The 18,619-nt window shown below is 34.2% G+C and overlaps 1 protein-coding gene and 1 non-coding gene across 3 annotated transcripts in view; both read left to right on the top strand.

The window, feature by feature from the left end:
• Sgcz (sarcoglycan zeta) overlaps positions 1-18,619 on the top strand; it is a 285,789-nt gene that overhangs the window by 47,392 nt on the left and 219,778 nt on the right. The window lies entirely within an intron of this gene.
• LOC122127846 lies at positions 4,444-4,550 on the top strand. The gene has a single exon (XR_006151304.1). It is a non-coding gene; the product is annotated as a U6 spliceosomal RNA (small nuclear RNA).

Genomic DNA, 18,619 nt, shown 5'->3' with positions numbered 1-18,619 from the left:
AGTTAAGTATCTAACTGAAAAGCACCATATAATAGTTTGACAATAGTTCTTGAAAGACATATCACTCAGAGTCTATAGCCTGAAGTATGAATAACATTGTGAACATAAATTTTAATAAATATCTACAAATATTTTGACACAAATCATGTATCTCAAAGACAAAAATTACACTGACAGATATGAACATGTATATAATAATCTTGGCTATGTGATAGTTTATAGTATAATTATAAATTAGTGCATGTTAACAAGGTTAATTTTGTCTACATAATGAAAAAAAATGAGTACATAGCAATATTTAGTTGTATTAGATCTGTTGTAACATTAAAAGCAAATATACAATATAACTTGTGTGGTGTCTTCCTTCTGGAAAGGAGATGCCTGTGATATCTTTTCAGCTATTGAAATTTCCACCTGTGATAAAAATATAAAAATAGCTTTAGTATAAATGTGATTACTTACAGAAAAGTATTTGAAAAGAACATAACAGAAGCACAAACTCAAGTGAGTCAGAAAGTGTTGAAACCATCAGTTGCCTTGGATACTTGTTAATAGTCACAATGGCTTAGCAATTCTGTGTGATTGGTGTGGGGGGCATTCAAAGTAGTTTTAGTATAGTGGCTTCATGTAGCTCAGGTATTTGGTTCATAGGCCTCAGTTCAGGTTATAAGGGGATGTCTATTTACTCAAGAGAAAAGGAATGAGAATTACCATAAGAGGGAGCTATGGAAGGATCTTATGCCTAACAGACCTTCTAAAAGGTTCTTAAACTCAATGAAAAGTGAGACATATCAGGGTAGAAAATTTCTAAAGTTACTTAAATTACAAAGTTGTAAGTGCTAAATTTTAAATTTCAGTTATAATCTGATTATTACACAAGGAAGAATACATGACCAAGAATCACCAACAGAAAATAGTTATATTGATGAGTAATAAGTGATTACTTAATTGAAGATCACCATATATATTACTTTTGTGACTTTTATTTTTTTTGGTTAGTCATGGGGCTTGAACTTTGGCCCTGGGCGCTGTCCTTCAGCTCTTCAGCTCAAGGTGAGCACTCTACCACTTGAGCCACATCACCACTTCAGTATTCTGGTAGATAATTGGAGATAAGAGTCTCATGGATTTTCTGCCCTGGCTAGTTTTGAACTGCAATCCTCAGATCTCAACTTCCTGAGTAGCTAGGATTACAGGCATGAGTCACTGGTACCCAGTTTTTTTTGTGACATTCCTGATTTGTATTACAAATCCTTATATTACACAACTCATTATTGAGTTTTATCTTGCTTACATCAATAAGCATTTCAGTGTGGGCATTCCCAGGCCTGTTTTCCACTTCCAAATGGAACCAAAGTATCTAGATGGACTGAAAAAAAAGGACTAGCTAAGCTATTAGGCATGGGGCTAACAGGCTGTGGCCAGGCCTTAGCAACAACCCTTGATAAACACTTGATAATCCAGAAAGGTTCATGTGACAAAATAGTGCTTACATTGAAAACCCTAACTTTCTAGCTTCCTTGTTTTACTTCAAACATTCAGTTGTTGTTCCTAAGTTTTTATATGAATTGTAATTTCTCCAAATCATAAAAATTTTCATCATTAATCTATAAATAATATTATTGAGCCAGGCACTGGTGACTCACACCTGCAATCCTAGCTATGCAGGAGGCTGAGATCTGAAGACTGGAAACCAGCACAGGCAAAAAAGTCCATGAGACTATTATCTCCAATAAACTACTCAGAAAAAGACAAAAGTGGCACTGTGGCTCAAGTGGTGGAGCACTAGCCTAGAGCACAGAGAGGTTCAGGGACAGAGCGTAGGCCCTGAGTTCAAGCCCCAGAACTGGCAAAAAAAAAAAATCTATATATTATATTCTTGGACATAGACATAATGAGAGAATACCCTTTCCTGAAAAGTCAAATGAAATGAGCTTAATCCTCCAAGCTTTCTGAAATTTGGGAAAAGTAAGTGAGAATTATATTTTGTTGGGCTACCCTATTTTAATAATTTATATTCACTATCGAATTTTTGTCAATATAGTGATTTTTAATGTTTACTATCTTTAAATAGTTGTATAAAGTAGCTTCCCTTTAACAAAGCAACTTATGAATACAATGTATGTTGATCAATGGCACTCCTTTCAATATTCTTACCCATCATTCCCTTCCCCACTCTCTCACTCTTGTTAATTTTGTAGTATATATATTAGATTCATGACTTCATTTTCCCCTCTTCTCTTCTTCATTTATTTACCCCTTTCACTTTGACTTCACCTCACTCCTTTCCAGTATCCATTTCCCAGTAATTTATTTCACTGAACATTGATTTTGCCTTTGTAAGGATTTATGCCATTTGAGATCTCCTATAAATCAACCTTTTTTCATTTAACACATTTGTACACACTTGCATACCACCCAATGTATATTTTTTTGAGTTTGTAAGCAAAAATCTAGCTTCTACATATAAGGGAAAAATAATATCCTGTGTCTCTCGGGGGCCTGACTTACTTCATTTAACATATTTTTCTCCAAGTATTTCCATTTCTTTATAAATGATACAATATCATTCATTTAATGGATGAGTAAATTTCCACTCTGCCTATATAACAAATTTCTTGATCCATTCATCTATTGATTGGCATCTGGGATGATTCTCATTTTAGCTATGGTGAATAGTGCTGTGATAAACATGTTTATGTTGATGGCTTCACTGTATCCTAGCTTGTAATATTTTCAATAAATGCCCAGAAGTAGACTTGCTAGATCATAGGACAATTCTACATTTAATTTTTTCAGGAGCCTCCACATGGCTTTCCAGAGTAACACTTTTAATGATATTCTCTTCCCCAAATTCCTTAATGTTCATTTTTTAAATTTTAATATACCAACAATTCTGAAGTTATTTTTGCTAAAAGTACATACTTGTCACTTGGATTGCTGGATATCAAAAGGGCACCTCAATGCAGGATAAAGTCATTTATCACTCTTTTTGTTTTGTATCTCATTTGTCTTGGTCTTTTGGTCAGATTTCTGTTCAATTCTGCACGTAGACATGTTAAACGTTTATGAAATGCTCATATAAGGTCATTAACCCCCCCTTCTAGGATAAATAAGTATAACTAAGAGATTTTCAACACATTGCAAAATGCTAGCTTTTATAGAATCCTATTTCAAACTTATGACACCATGTCAGGAAGCCTTCAGTCATTTCTCTATGCCTTCCAGCACCAGTAGAGCCTTGGAGGCAGATCATCCCATAATGAGACTTCACTCCAAAGTTGGAGTGATTATTTCATGAGAATGGAAAAGGATCACATTTTATTCATAACAAAAATCCAAGGAATCAAATAGAGTTTATCTCTTGAGCAGCAGCAATTTTCTTGGTACCTATAAGACTGTGTGAGCAGAACTGAGACAAAGATCAATCATACTAGAGTTTGAGCAAGACTACTTGATTGCACACAATATTTTGCTATATAATCTTGGAGGTTATGTGAGTACCCATCTCCCAAGAAACTTGATCTCCCTTGTCTTCCATATGATCTCATGGAATATTAAACTCCTTTCATGCTTTCTATCATCAACTTTTCCTTTGATTCCTGGAATAAGTGGCTAGACCTGATTTATGATGACCCCTGGGATTGGGCCTAGGGCACAGCACTCTGGCAACATAAAATACAATTGGCCCAGCAAGGCTTGCATTACACATACTTCCTAAAGCATTACCATATAAGTATGAGTGACCTATAATTTAGTTATAATTTTTTAAATTTGTTTTAGACTATCTTTCCTTTATGTAATCCTACCTGACAGTGGTTGTGATTACAAAGTAACAGCTAATTGTAAGAAGTAGATAAATGGAGCCAGGCATGGTGGCACACACCTGAAATCCAAGCACTAGACACTAAGGAGGCACAAGCATTAGGATTGTTAGTTCAAGGACAGTCTAAACTACATTGGAAATTCCTAGGCAGACAATATCAAAAAAATTAAGTGAACTAAAACAAAACACCAACTTATAAAGGGAAATCTAAGGACCCTTATATTTTAGAGAAAAAAAAAGAATGGTCTAGAAAGCAGGCTTAAAGTATAACACAGATATCAATCCATTAACCATTAGTTTTTAAAAATAAGATAAAATATCTTACTGATTACATCACGAATGAATGAGATAGTAGAGACTGGCAGGGTCAAGATTTGCATAGCATTAGAAGCAACCAGAAAAATAAATCTAGCTTTCAGATTTCTTTCCATTAAAGGCTGAACTGTGTATTTAGAAAATTCCAGAAAGGAAAGTTTTCCAAAGAGTGGAGACGCTGTTATTTTGTCTTCTCTGGAAATACAAGTTAAAATGTTTGAAAGAAATGATAAAACAGAGTGATACTTGTCATAACACTAAAATGTGTGAAATCCAATTTCTAGAATAGTATTACGATTAAAACACTTGCTTTGTCAGTGCACTTGCTAAAATTGGAAAAACACAGGCAAGATTAGCACAGTCCTTGAGCAAATATGACATGCAAATCTCTGAGGATTTTAATGAAATAGTATTATGACAAGTCTAAGATTACTAATCCTCCCAGGTACCAGACAAATGACAATTCTCTCTAGGATTAAGATAGTATCAGCAGAGGACTCAAAAATGTTTGAATTTATCCTCTGCTCCTAAGTTTCACCCAGAGAAAATATGAGTGTCACAAGACAAGAGAGCAATGGTTTGAGATACTGAACATTTGAACTCAAAGGTATAGAATCTGAAACATATATATTGCTAATCAGCACATCTAGAACACAACAAAATAAGAAGAAAGGATGAACACTTTTATGTATTCAGATCATGTAAAATACTTTCCTTTGTCATCATTTGTCTCATATTCCTTGTTGATTGCCAATAGTAAAGACACTGTTAAATCATTGTGCTTGGTTTAACAGGGCTTGATACAGAATGTTCCATGTTTTTGTTTGGAAAGAATAGACAATTTTTGCAATTACATAAGGAAATTTTTGAGGTGGAATATGACAATAAAGAAGCAAATTTCATTTTCAGGGCCATTGTAATCTATCTTAAGTTAGGAGACAGTAGTTTGGATATTATAATCAGGGGAAATTACCACATCATGGACAACAAAGGCAAAAGCCATGTGCCTGGTCTCACAGATTCACTCACCTAAAATTGAGCATGTCACTGTGCTGATTGCGATATTTAGGTAGCACAGCACACAGTTTTCACATAACATGACTGTTTCACAGAGAAATAGAGCTTCAAAATGTGCACCAGTACTGTGGTCATCTCTTCCCACCTGGATGGCTCTGTTGGGCTCAGTGAGAGCTATTTCCAGGTATTTTTAACTCTACAAAATTTTTCACTTGAATAATTAGCCGTAATGCCTAATCACCTGTCGTGGATTGCAATTCATTCATCTTTGTCTATGAGTAAAGTCTTTGCTAGTTAATGAATACTTAGTATATAGACTAATACTTAGTATATAGACTAATGAGTACTTAGTATATAGACTAAGCTGCTAGAGTATCTAGACACTGTAAAAAAACAGTGACAGTATGATATAATTGAGGAATAAAAATTACAGAAGAAAGAAGAATGAAATTACTGGAATGATGGCCTTGAGTAGACAGTATGTTGCAAGACCTAGATAGACACAAGTAGATGCTTGACTTTAGTTGGAAACGTAAGTACAAGTGACTCATGTCTGTACACCTAGCTACTTAGGAGTCTGAGATAAAGTATTCCATATGGATTGGCGCCCAAGCAATGAGTCCTTGAGGATTCAGTCAATTCCATGGATTTGTATTCTATAGAATTTTACTACAAATGGAAAATAAATGTGGGAACCTAGCAGTATAAAGTTATGCTCAAGGATCATGAGAGAAGAATTGTTATACAGAAATCTATGCATAATTAGACATAGGTTGAAACGAAGGGCTTCTTTAAGAAGCAATCTACAGTTTGAGAAAACATGGGGAAAAAGTTTAAGAAAAAAAGAATAAAGTAAGACATTTACGAAGCAAAGAATGAAAGAATAGTTGGGTATTTTTCTACCTATGTTTGTGAAGAGATGCCCTTGACTTCTGTTCCTTTTCTCTTAGATTAAAAAGAAGCTGCCATTTCTAGTGTTAAAGCCTTGGTGATGTAACAATATTGGTCCCACCCTATCCTCTTAAAAAACATAAACTTGTGTTTTAGAGAAGTTTTAACATCAGCACCAATTCAGAACATTTGCCACCATTGTTGGACATACATTTACCTGACTCCACAGCTATGATTTGAATAGGGCTTGCTATGTTTCCAAGAGATTTGTGTTTGGAGAATTTGGTCATTAGTGTGGCGGATCTGAGTGTTGGAGGGACCTTTAAGAGCTGGACCTAGTGGGATATTATCAGGAGAGATCTTAGAAGGTGTTTTTCAGGGGATTCTGGTTCCTTTTCATGAGGGGTCCTTATAAAAGCCTGAACCTGGCTCCACTGTGTATATGATCTAGTTTTCCCCACTGTACCTCTCAAAGTGGTCATGCCTTTTTTCATTTCCACAAGCAATGGAACTGCTCTTCCATATTCTTAATCAAGAGTTCCTGCTGCTCTACATTCCACCCAGTCTTGTAGTGTTTTCTTTTCCCTATCATCTCCATTGTTGTTGTTTTTTTCTGAACATACTTTAAAATGAATGCTTTCAGTTCATCCCAACTCTCCTCCCCTCCCCCTGCATCTTTTTCTGAGCAATCTTGTATAAGATCCTTGAATTTAAAAAAAAGGCTAAAGAGAAAATTGGGTAAAAGTATATTAAGTCATGAATGTTGTGAAGCTAAGGAATTGTTACTAAAGCAGTAGTAGCAATGCCTCTAATTAGTTGAGTAAGTTAGAGTAGTTGAATAGAATGTTGGTATTTCTACTTATATTTTCTGTTTCTCTCTCCACATAATGCAGCTTGGATATATTAGTCTTGTCACAAAGAACATCAGAAAATGTAAATATGTTTGCTTAAGATGCTTAGAAATTTGTATTTAATATTTTTATTGTAACTATTTCAGTGTAGATTTAGCTAAGTAGAATCATTGGTTACTTGGTATGGTCACACAGATTCTTTTAGATTAGTTTAGTACATGATAAAGAATAGAAAGGGCGTAAAACAGTGTAAAGTTCTTATAAGGAGGTATCTAATAAAAAATAAGATAATTGTGTCATTTCTACCACCCAAACTCAATTTAGAATACTAATGGGGCAATAAAAATCACTAGTTTGTAAAACAACTCACAGTGTTAAGAAGCATAAAAATATAGGTAGTCAATTTCATCTCAATGAAGAATATTAACGTGCATTAATGAGCTCATAAAAATCAAACATTTACAACCAAAGTAATTCAGTATCTCAAAATTTGTTTTAATTTTTTTCTCTTTTCTTCTTATCAGCAACTTCAGATTTTTCTTTATGAAGGAGATTCAACAGTGGTGGGCCAGTGGAGATGCATATAAATAATTTGAAAAGAAGATATTCCATAGAATTGAGTAGTATAAGTTTACAATTTATTACTTAACTTATTCACTGGAGCAAAAAAAAAAAAGAAACAAAGAATGAACTATCAAGACAGACAATATTACATGAAATAGAATAAGTAGAATATGTTAAAATCATAAATTAGGGGAAGAAACTTTGTAAGCAGCAGTAGTTCCTGAGAGATTTCTCAGAGGGAACAGAATGTGTGTTTATGAGTCATTCCATAGGCAACATTTATACGTTTTAGAAAGCATATTAGGGGAAGAGGACAATTTAGTACTGAATAGATTGATTTTTGTCTCTTTCCAGCTCTAAGTAGAGGATTTAAGGAGCTGACATCTCAAGACAGTAAAATACAGACCAAAAAATGTGAATGGAAGAGCTCTGGGTTTTCCATCTCATTTCATCATTTAATTCTACAGGACTCTAAGAGTTTTCTAAACTTGTTACAGATCAATCTGAAACTGCTGATGTTAATATTCACCTTACCTAGTTGTTGTAATAATAATAATATCAACAATATATTTATTAGCACTGCTAAGAAATTCTACTTTACTAAAATAAATCATTCAGTTTGTCATACAAGGTTGGAGCTCTACTCTTATAGACTTTCATCATTTGAAATCTTTTTTTTTCTAAAATGACAACTTATTAAATAATTTCACAACCATGCTAGAGTAGAGAAAATAAAAAATATGTGTCTGAATACTTAATTCCTCTGGCATAGATTTTTGGCTTTTTTCATTATAAAGACAACCAAAAAATATCTTTTGTTACAGTGAATTTGACCTTTGCAAATTTATCTCACATAAATCGGAATGATGCTCTTGCAAGGTTAAAGCTGTCTGTGGCTTTAAATATATTTTAATATCTTTTTGGTAGCTAAAATCATTAGGATATAATAAAAGGTTTTGTCAAGGACACATAATTGATTTTGAGTATAAATCCAAATCTAACTGTAAATTAAAGTATTTTAGTTTCTGAATATAGTTTTTCTGTTCTTTAGATGAAAATGTCTGTAATATGTAATTTAGAAAAGTATTTTAATAGGTTATAGTCTAATTTTTCATGTAGGTCTACACAATATAATTTATCTTCTCCAATCCTGAGACTAATTCAAAGGCTCTTTATGAACAAAAAGTATGTCTAAACATTGAGGGAGAATTATGAGGACTATTACTGCACAAGGTACCCCTGATATTAATCAGCGAGATTTAGGAGCTATTGTTTTAACCATCTCTTCTGTGTGAACACATGAGCTAATCTGTATGTATAATAGGGCACAATGAAGAGCACATAGACTAAAGATTAATCCTTATTTTCTACATTAAATATGGCAAGATTTTTTAATGTGACTCAGTAAGTTAGAAGGTCACCTGTGCAGAATGAGTTTGAACAAGTACTTTGATTTGAAAACTGAAAACTGAAAGGATACATTATTTATTTTCTGTGTTAGTATGTTAGTATTAGTATTTTACTACTTCATTATTAAAAATGTAAAATAACTTTTTTTGTTAAGAGAATGTTTTTTTATTTTTGCATGTCAAGATTCCTTGTAGCACAAGCTCTTTATTAATACAAAAGCTATCTCCCTTTCAATTCATTTCAGCTGTTATATCACGTCATAACACAATAAGGCATGTACAGGCACACACACACACACACACACACACACACATACACACATACACACTGTGTGAACAGCCAAACTTACAGAATGTTTGACAATGAATACTGTATCAATGGGGATAGTATTCAAATATATTGTCATAAAAGCTGTTTCTACTTCTGCTATAATATAATGCAAGCATCAAATAAATATTTCTTTGTACATTTCACCATCATTTCTAAAAATCTAAGATAATTGAAAATGATAGTTCTAAGTTATTAATAATTAATTAATAATTATTATTGCTTAACATGTTCTTAGGTATATTTTTATTTCACTACTTGTAAATTGACTGTATTTTCTTTCCTAATATTCATTCTTATGTGGTGGTGAGGATCTACTTATATGTGTAATGTAAAATAACTTGATTGAACCTGGTAGCAATAGCAGATGAAAGGGGAATTTTATTTTCTGTCTTTAATTCTTTTGGACATAAAATTGCAATGTGAAAATGGTTATAATTTCAACTTATTATTTTGGTGAAGTAGAATTTTATCTTTTCCTATAATAAGACATACAGAGACTACTTCATAAACAATTATAATATATTTGAATATGTATGTCAACAGGTGTCAATTTTCTTATAGATTTTGATGAATTCCAAATTATTTCTATAATATTCAATGATCCCATTAGTTATTTATTTTAAATGAGAATTTCTCCTAGATTTCATTCATAATTAACATAAATCCATGAAATATGGAGTAGTGTTTATATATTTATAAAGCCTTTTTATAAAGCCTTTTTTTTTTTGCTAGTCCTGGGGCTTGAACTCAGGCCCTGGTCATCATCCCTGAGTTTCTTTTATTCCAGGCTAGTGCTCTACCACTTGATCCATAGCACTACTTCTGGCTTTTTGGGGGTGTTTTATTGGAGATAAAGAGTCTCATGGACTTTCCTTCTTGGTCTGGCTTCAAAATGCAATCCTCAACTCTCAGTCTACTGAATAACTAGCCTTGTAGACATGAACCACAGGTGCCCGGCTTATAAAGACCCATTGATTACAAGATTTCCATCAATTTCCAATAATTTTCATAGTTCTAAAAATTACAAGACAATTGACTTGATTTTGTTTAAAATAAAGGATGTTTTTAAATTTTTTTATCTTTATTTTTAGCACTGATGCCTTCATTTATTTTGTGTTTATCAAGAAATGATTATCATTTTTCTTTTTTTTTTATGATTATCATTTTTCATAGAATCGTAATGTCCTAAAATAGTACAAATTCACATTTATAGTTGAATATTATTTTCACTTATATAACTGAAGACATTTAACTTAAATTACTTTTCATGGTTATTTTTGTAATAAAAATAAAAAATAAGAAGAAATCTAGAATAATTCATTAGCAGATGCTTCCATTTGAGGAACTGTATGTTAGAAAATCAACTCCCTTCTATATGTCCCCATGTATTTGATATTGAACTTATTAATACTAGATTATATTGGTATGTGTGATTTTGCAAAAAAGTAGGCTACATCATCCAACTGTTTAACTCTCTGATAGAATCATAGGATTGACAAAAGAATAATTCATAAGCATACATTATTAATGTTTTGCAACCCTGCAAATTATCACCTCATGAAATGCCAATGGGTCTGGTGAATATGTAGAGCTTAATAACACTCTATGTCATAGACATCATACATTGTGAACTATTTAGTAGTTTCAAGAAGTAAGATTAACTTTGCATATTCTAGTTTGTGTTATATATTTTAAAAAGCACGAGCTACAAAAGACAGTTTTTTGAGTATAAGTACTCCAATAAAAAGGGTCGTATGTGTCTTGTTTTTTAAAAAAAGTATGAATAGCTAATTAAAGTGGTCACATAGCTATAATCACTAAAAGAGCATTTCCCCTTGTACTCTAATCAATGGCAGCAGTATCTTGCTTGTGTTCACAAACCAGTACAAGAACTGTGGACAAATAATCACTATTGAATTAATAAACATGCCTAGGATTTGAATCCTTAAAGATCAAATAAGCAATGAAATTGTCCATATTGATCAAAATAACTAAAGTATGAGTTGTTTTGACATCAACTGAAGGCTCAAGCAGATTATATTTTTTCTCAGAGTCCTGGTTCTAAGAAATTTTTTTTTTCTAGTTGTGGGGCCTGAACTCTAGGCCTGGGCATTGTCCCTCAGCTCTTCAGCTCAAAGCTAAAGCTCTACCACTTGAGCCATAACGCCACTTCTGGCTTTTTCTGCTTACATGGTGCTGAGGAATTGAACCCAGGGCCTCAAGCATGCAAGGCAAGCACTTTAACACTGAGACATCTTCCCAGCCTCAGGTCTAAGACTTTTTAACCAGCATTTTTTTTTTCTTTAGCTCTTCCTTTTTGTTGAGTGATTCGACTCTTGGCATTTACCATTTTACCATTATTAACAGAAAACTAATAGTAATAATTACGTCAAAAAGGAAACTAAAATTTTGTTCATTAATCCTATCAAGTTTTATTTGTTCAGCACATACTCTATGCCAGCCACTCTGCTGCACACTGCAGGGAGAAAGCTAGGGGCAAACATTGCTCATAAAATCACAAGAAGGTAGGTTTGCAGTTCCTACACATACTGCAAAGGAAGAATTTCTGGTATCCATGTGCATGTGAAAAGAACTTGAGAGCATCAATTGGTTAAAGTCAAATATAAGAACATGATGTTCAAACTCAGATCTTATAAATCAGTAAATTATAAATCAGAAAATATGAAAGACATATCAGCCAGACGTAGTTGTAGTAATAAATGTTATAATAATCAGTTCAGTAAAAACAAAAACAGAACAAAACAGCACAAAAAAACCTCAATGATTTAGTGGAAAAGAGTGAAATTTTATCCTTTGAGGTTTGGGCACCAAGTCCTTTGTCTATAAGACTTTTTACAATATCGCCTTCGTTTTTAGACATTGTTGATTTTGCCTATCAGAGAGCAAAGCCGAAAAGAAAAAGAAAGGAAGAAATCCTATATGACATTCAAAGAAGTATTTACTCATCATTTTTCCTAGTACTTGCATGATTCATTCGTACTCTTCTGTCCCTAACCCATTAAATGTTATTACTGTATATGATACTATATATAAATAAACTAGATATTTTCTAAATGGCAACCCAGTTTTCCCTGAGGCCTTTATTAAAATGCTACCTATTTCTTAACCTACAGTCATTTGGCACATAAGTCTATTTATTGTGTTTCCATTGATTTCTTAAAGTACGGTCATAAAGGCATGTAAATCTACGTATTTTGTTTCATTGACTATTGATTCCTTTATGATTCCACAATAGATTTATTGTATAAGCTTATGCTGTTTTATTTCTATCCTATGAAGAAACTCCCCCTTGGAGATTCCTTTTCACAGTGTTTTCTGAGTCTTGTATAATTTTTATAGATAAAATTTAGTATCTAGTTTTTACCTTAAATTGCTTTTTGGTATGTACTGAAATTGATTTTCATTCATTACATAAATTAGATAAATGTTTGCCTCAGCAATCCAATAGGTGAGGAGGAGACAAAATTAAGTAAAGACTGTGAAATGGTATTTTGGCTGTAAGCATCTTTGTCAGAAACGTGCATGGTCAGAATCTTTGATGTAGCACGTTTTCTTTTGACTCACTGGGGCAATGAAGTGACCCAAGTTGCTGATATTCATATCTGTTGTGAGACCACTGTGCTTCATTAAACAAAACGAAGTTTTCCTATCACTAAATCATCATTAGGCCCTTCATGAAGTGCATATTAGAAATTCTGCCATTATACCATGGCTCTTATTCTCGGACACAGATATCTAAGTCTAATAGAATCCACACAAATTTCAATTTAGGCTGTAAAGAGCTTTATATGAACATTCATGTGTTGTTGTTGTTGGTTGTTTTGTTTTGTTTTTTTGTCAGTCGTGGGGCTTGAACTCTGAGCTCGGGCGCTGTCCCTCAGCTCTTCAGCTCAAGGCGAGTGCTCTACCACTTGAACCACAGCACCACTTTTGATTTTCTGGTGTTAATTGGAGATAAGAGTCTCATGGACTTTACTGCCCAGGTTGGATCTGAACCGTGATCCTCAGATCTCAGCCTCCTGAGTGTTAGGTATTTAAATATGTAGGTTTAATTAGGTAGCTGGTAAAGAGAACACTACACTTTCAGTCAGGAAGAGAAGTTTATTTTACTGAACCCCACCCATCACCCCCCCCCTCCTGTCATGCAAGGTGGAGATCATGTGGCAGAAGGAAGGAGTAGGCTGAGCAGTGGGAAGGGTGGTAGCCCAGGATGTGACCTCCAGGTGTGCAGGTTACATAGCTGACACAGGTACTGGGCAGAGACCTAGTCAAGAGGAGGGAGGAGCCTGCTTTTCCTTCTCTGGGTGAATCTTACATTGAGTAGCTAGGGTTACAGGCCTGAGCCACCAGCACTGTGCTTGAACATTCATTTTTTTATTCACCTGTTTAAATGACACGGAGTTCAACTGCTTCATTATATGCTTACAGTAAGTTTGTTCTTGTAAGAAACGGTTGTAATTCCCAAAGTGGCTGCATCACTTCGCATCCTTACCAGAAATGAATGCTTTTCATATCCTCACCCATATCTATGATCACCAGTGTTTTGGAGTTAGGTCAATATTGTCATTTTAATTTCCCAAGGTCACACGATTAAAAATTATGTCCATAGAGTTACCACCTGTAAACTCTGTTTAGTGAACTGGATATCCAGATCTTTTGCCCAGCTCTGAATTAATTATGGAAATTTAAGCAGCCTTTAGTATTGTTGAAAACAGTACTTTGTTGGTTGAGTCTTTTGCAAATAGTTAGCAGCTAGTATTCATAGTTTAGTGATCTTGTTTTTAGTAAGATTTTCATATTGGCATCTATTAATTGCACCTGAGGAATTTCATTGTGAAATTTCCACATAGGAGTACAAAATACTCTCATCAAACTCTGCCCCCCCAAACACACCAGCTACTCTCCCTTACACCACCCTTCCTCCTTTTAAAACATCAAGCACATTGTTTTATCCTCACAGGAACATATATAGTATTTTACCATATTCATACCCTTATCTATTATACTCCTTATCTATCTCCACACTGCTACTGGTGCAGGAACTTGTTTTGCTATATGTGAGCTAGTTTTAATTTGGCTTCATAATATGAAAATGCAGTATTTTCAAACAAGAATAAAAATGTCAAGTACAAGAAAGGCCATCCATTTCTTAATTCACTGATATTTCTACTTGGTACCACTGCACCAGACATGTAATTGAATTTCATTGTTAACAATAGATTGCTGGCAGATTGCATATTCTGGAGTGTAAAATCCCCAAACCTCTCATCATGTAAATATTCATAAAATATAAACAGAACAGAAAAACTGAAGAACATGAAAAGAGCTTAATTTCATAGAGAATCTGTTTTTGTGTCTATCAGTTTTCAAATGCTTCACTTTTAGTTGAAAAGAAGGAGGCTTACTTATAGATCCCTAAAGTTTTAAAGGATATCTTGCTTTAAACATGAACAGTAAGATGGATAATTTTCTAAGTATGAAACAGATAACTAGTTTTGACCTTGGGGAACACTTAAAACAAGTACCCTCTGCTCTCCTGGTGAGCTTGGAGCAAAGCAGCTGTATTTTGCACACCACAATGAATCATAATGGGCCATGTGCTGCTATGAATATTCATAAAGCTACCCTATTCTGCATGCCTCTCGATGATTCCACTGGATATGGCTAGAGGGATTTGAAGTATTACTTTTGTGGTATCCTTGAAAAGAATACACACATCAGGAAAACAGAGCTGGCCTAGGTAATTCTGTCCTTAGTGTCTACTTCAGAGCTCTCCTCCCAACGATTTTGCCCTGTATCAATGCCACAGAAATCCATCATAGTGACAGAGATGTGAGGTTTAAACTTTATGTGAGTCTTAAAATAGGTTAAATTAAAATCTAAGTGGTCACCGCGATGTGGCTTTACTAACTGCCATGCTTCTTCAGACATAAAAAGAACTAGTCTGATTCCACACAATAGTAATGGTCAGAGAAAGTTGTGATTTCTGGATGATGCATTTAAATGAAATTATAGCTGTCTGTAAATGCTGCCAAATATACCATGGCATACTTGACAAGGCAGATGATTATAGTTCAACACACACATTTTCCTTCTATACTTTCAACTTCATGCCGTATGGCTCATTACCCTTCTGATCTTTTATATAAGACTGGGATGACTATAAAGAATATGCTACATTTCACGTCTTCTTTCTATTCCCTGGTGGGGATTGAAATGGCACAGACATAGCTTTCACCCAACATAAGCACTTGGGAGTTATTGAGAGTATCACTAGAGAGAGGATCATGATGGTTGACTCTGAACTGAACTGTACTCATTGTCAGAACAAGATGCTGGCAAAAAATTCTGTTGGAAATTTGATTTGTGTGTATCTTGACCTCATCCTACAGGGAAGGATGGATTAATGCGCATTCATAATGTCACCTCATCCTACAAGGGTTGATAGATATTTTTCTACTTCCTGCTTCAAAATTGTATGTGATGAATATATACAGTTTTATTTCATTTTCACATTTACTTTTCTTTAGACTGTAAAAGAATCATGGGTTACATGATGATATATGTAGCTTTTTTCTGTTATAAAATACATACAATGTTGCTCATATCTTCTTGTTCTGTTTGTGTACATTGTCATTAGATTTTGTGATGTTAATTATGATGAGGGAGATTATTTTTAGAATAAATCTTAGTCCGTCCTATCTGGCCCAATGCGCAGAACTGCCACTACATTATTCTCATTTTTCTTTTCAGACCTTAAAGGATTCAATGATCTTTTTGAAGGCTAGGGTATTTGAAAACGAGCATCTAATTAATTTCAGAAACTGTAGGAAAAAAATTTCCCTTCATGAGTAAGGAGTAGCTTCCTTCATAAAGACTCAAGCCAGATCTATTTGTAGAGCTGATGACGGGATTTCTTATGTCAACAGTTTCTCTTATGACGAGACAAGGGATGTGGGTGAGGAAGGAAATATAGATGCAAGGAACTGAACTAACTACAGAGTATTTAGCTTGAAGTGTTGATTCGGAAGACACACTGATGATATAAGTAGATCATTGAGTGGGTGGTAGTCATCGTGATGGAAAAGGCATTGTACCAGTAAGAATTGAAAGCATAACTTCACCAAAACTAAAAAAAATAAAATAAAATAAAAACACAAACGAGATGATACCATTCTAATTCCTTTCTCTGAATGCTTTGGATAGATAAATAGCAAAAGACTTTTATCTATCCTTTCCTGTGTGCTCTAGATTTTTCTGTAGGAGATACCAGGAAGTCTGTTGCTGTAGCCTCACATAGCATGATCTTTGATAGTGAGAAGACCTGAAACTGTTACTTAAATCGATGCAGTCAGTAAATTCTGTTGTGCAATGTTCTTCCTCCCTAAAGTCTTTGGGATTTTGTATATATTTTTATTGTAAAAATACTGTACATTGGGGTCACAGTTTCATGAGTTAGGTAATGAGTACATTTAAAGTCTTTGTTTTGACTGGGCAATAGGGACCTGCTGACAGGATTTATTGTGTGTAATAGGAATAGGTAAGAAGACATGAGGGGCAGAGATTGGTCCAGATACTTAGACCTGTTTATCTGTTATTTAACTTGAGTTTGTCTGGATGGCAAAAAAATAAGCAAAACAATAAATAACTCAATGAATAAATGAGCAAACAAATTGATCAGAAAGTTCTCAGCAGAATTAAGAGTGGCTAATAAATTCATGAAAAATGGGCAACATCTGTATGCATAAAGGAAAAGACATTGAGAATCCAGTTCGCTCCGTCAAAATGGCTACTAGAAAGAAAATATCAACAACAAATATTGGTGGATTGTCAAGGGAGAAAGAACCCTTTATATATTGTTGGTGGGAATATAAGTTAGTATAGCAACTATGAAAATAAGTGTGTTGTGCCTCAAGAACCTACAAATAGAACTATCATGTCATCTTTTTATACCCCTCTTGGATATATATCTACAGGCATGCACACCAACATACAAGAAAGGCGTTTGCGTACACATGTTCATAGAAGTACTAATTACAGTATCTGAGATATGGTACCTATCTCGTTGTCCAGTGAATAAAGAGAATTAAGCATATATATATTATATTTCAACCATAAAGAAGAATGTAATTGTGTCATCTGAAGGAGAATCAATATGACAGATCATCAAACTAAGGAAAATTCACACTCAGAAAGACAAATATAGTATGCAAAAAATATGAAGAAACTAGGCCCTAATATTGTAATATGTAATGAGTATAAAAGGGGAAGTTTTGCAGGTAACAGTGGGTAGAAAGGGGTTTAGAAGACATGGGATGAACATTATAAAAGAACTTGTATTTGTGTGTGTGTAAATAGAACAATGAAACCCACCAAAAACTGTTTAATTATCAGGGAAAGGGAAGATAGTTAAGAAAGTAGTATAGATAGGGTGAATTTGATCAAAGTATGTTTTATCACATTGATATCCTTTGGCACAATTAAGTTATACTATAAGATACTTTTTGAATACAAGAAAAAAGAAAATATACATTGAGTAAAAATTAATTAGCTATTGTCACTGATCTTTGGACCTACCTTAGTCATTTCTGTCCAGACAAATTTCAGAGAGAAATCTTCTTACAAAGTCATCTTTATACATTTAGATCCCACGTGTAATCTAGTAATGTAGGGAAGACACGGAGGTCAGAAAGTCAGTGAGCGCACTGGTAGAGTGCAGGTGAGTCATGTGTGTGCATTGATTTGGGTCACAGAGTCAAATCCACAGCTAGGGGATGATCAAAATGATCATTTGGCCACTTCTTTCTTTTAATACATTTTTATTGTAAAAATACTGTATAGAGGGGATACAGTTACATGAGCAAGGTAATGAGTACATTTCCTATCAAGCATTGTTGCCTCCTCCTTTGTTTTTCTTCTACCTTCCCTCTCACCTCTACAACTACACTTCTGAGTTCATTGAATCACAAGCTCACAGTTTATAGGTTTATAGGATCAGCAAGGGAACATCCAGAAAGTGCACAAGAACTGTAATCACACGAAGACAAGAATTCCAAAACCTATCAAGGAAATATAGTTGAGTCACTGTGTTGAGACTGTGCTCATCTCATTCACAACAATAGCCTATGTGCCAGATCATAATCCGGATGGTACATTTTCTCACATATTCTGTCATTGAGGAAAATAATATCATTATCATAGTTCCACAGTTCTACTCTTGGTTCTCTGAAGCCACAGCTCACAGTCTAGGATTAACAGAGAGCATGTGTGCAACACAGGGGTTTGGGGTTTTCTATTTGGTGAATGGAGCCCAGTGCTATGGCTGACTCCAGAGGACACAGGTACTTCTAATCATTAGTTAAGTTGATGTCTATAGCCATGCAGTGACTGCTTA

The sequence above is a fragment of the Dipodomys spectabilis genome, unplaced genomic scaffold (assembly GCF_019054845.1).
Source record: "Dipodomys spectabilis isolate Male_0828 unplaced genomic scaffold, ASM1905484v1 ptg000009l, whole genome shotgun sequence".
In the NCBI taxonomy this organism is placed as follows: Eukaryota; Metazoa; Chordata; class Mammalia; order Rodentia; family Heteromyidae; genus Dipodomys; species Dipodomys spectabilis.
The sequence above is the reverse complement of the archived record's forward strand: the minus strand, read 5'-3'. Positions and strand labels throughout refer to the sequence as shown.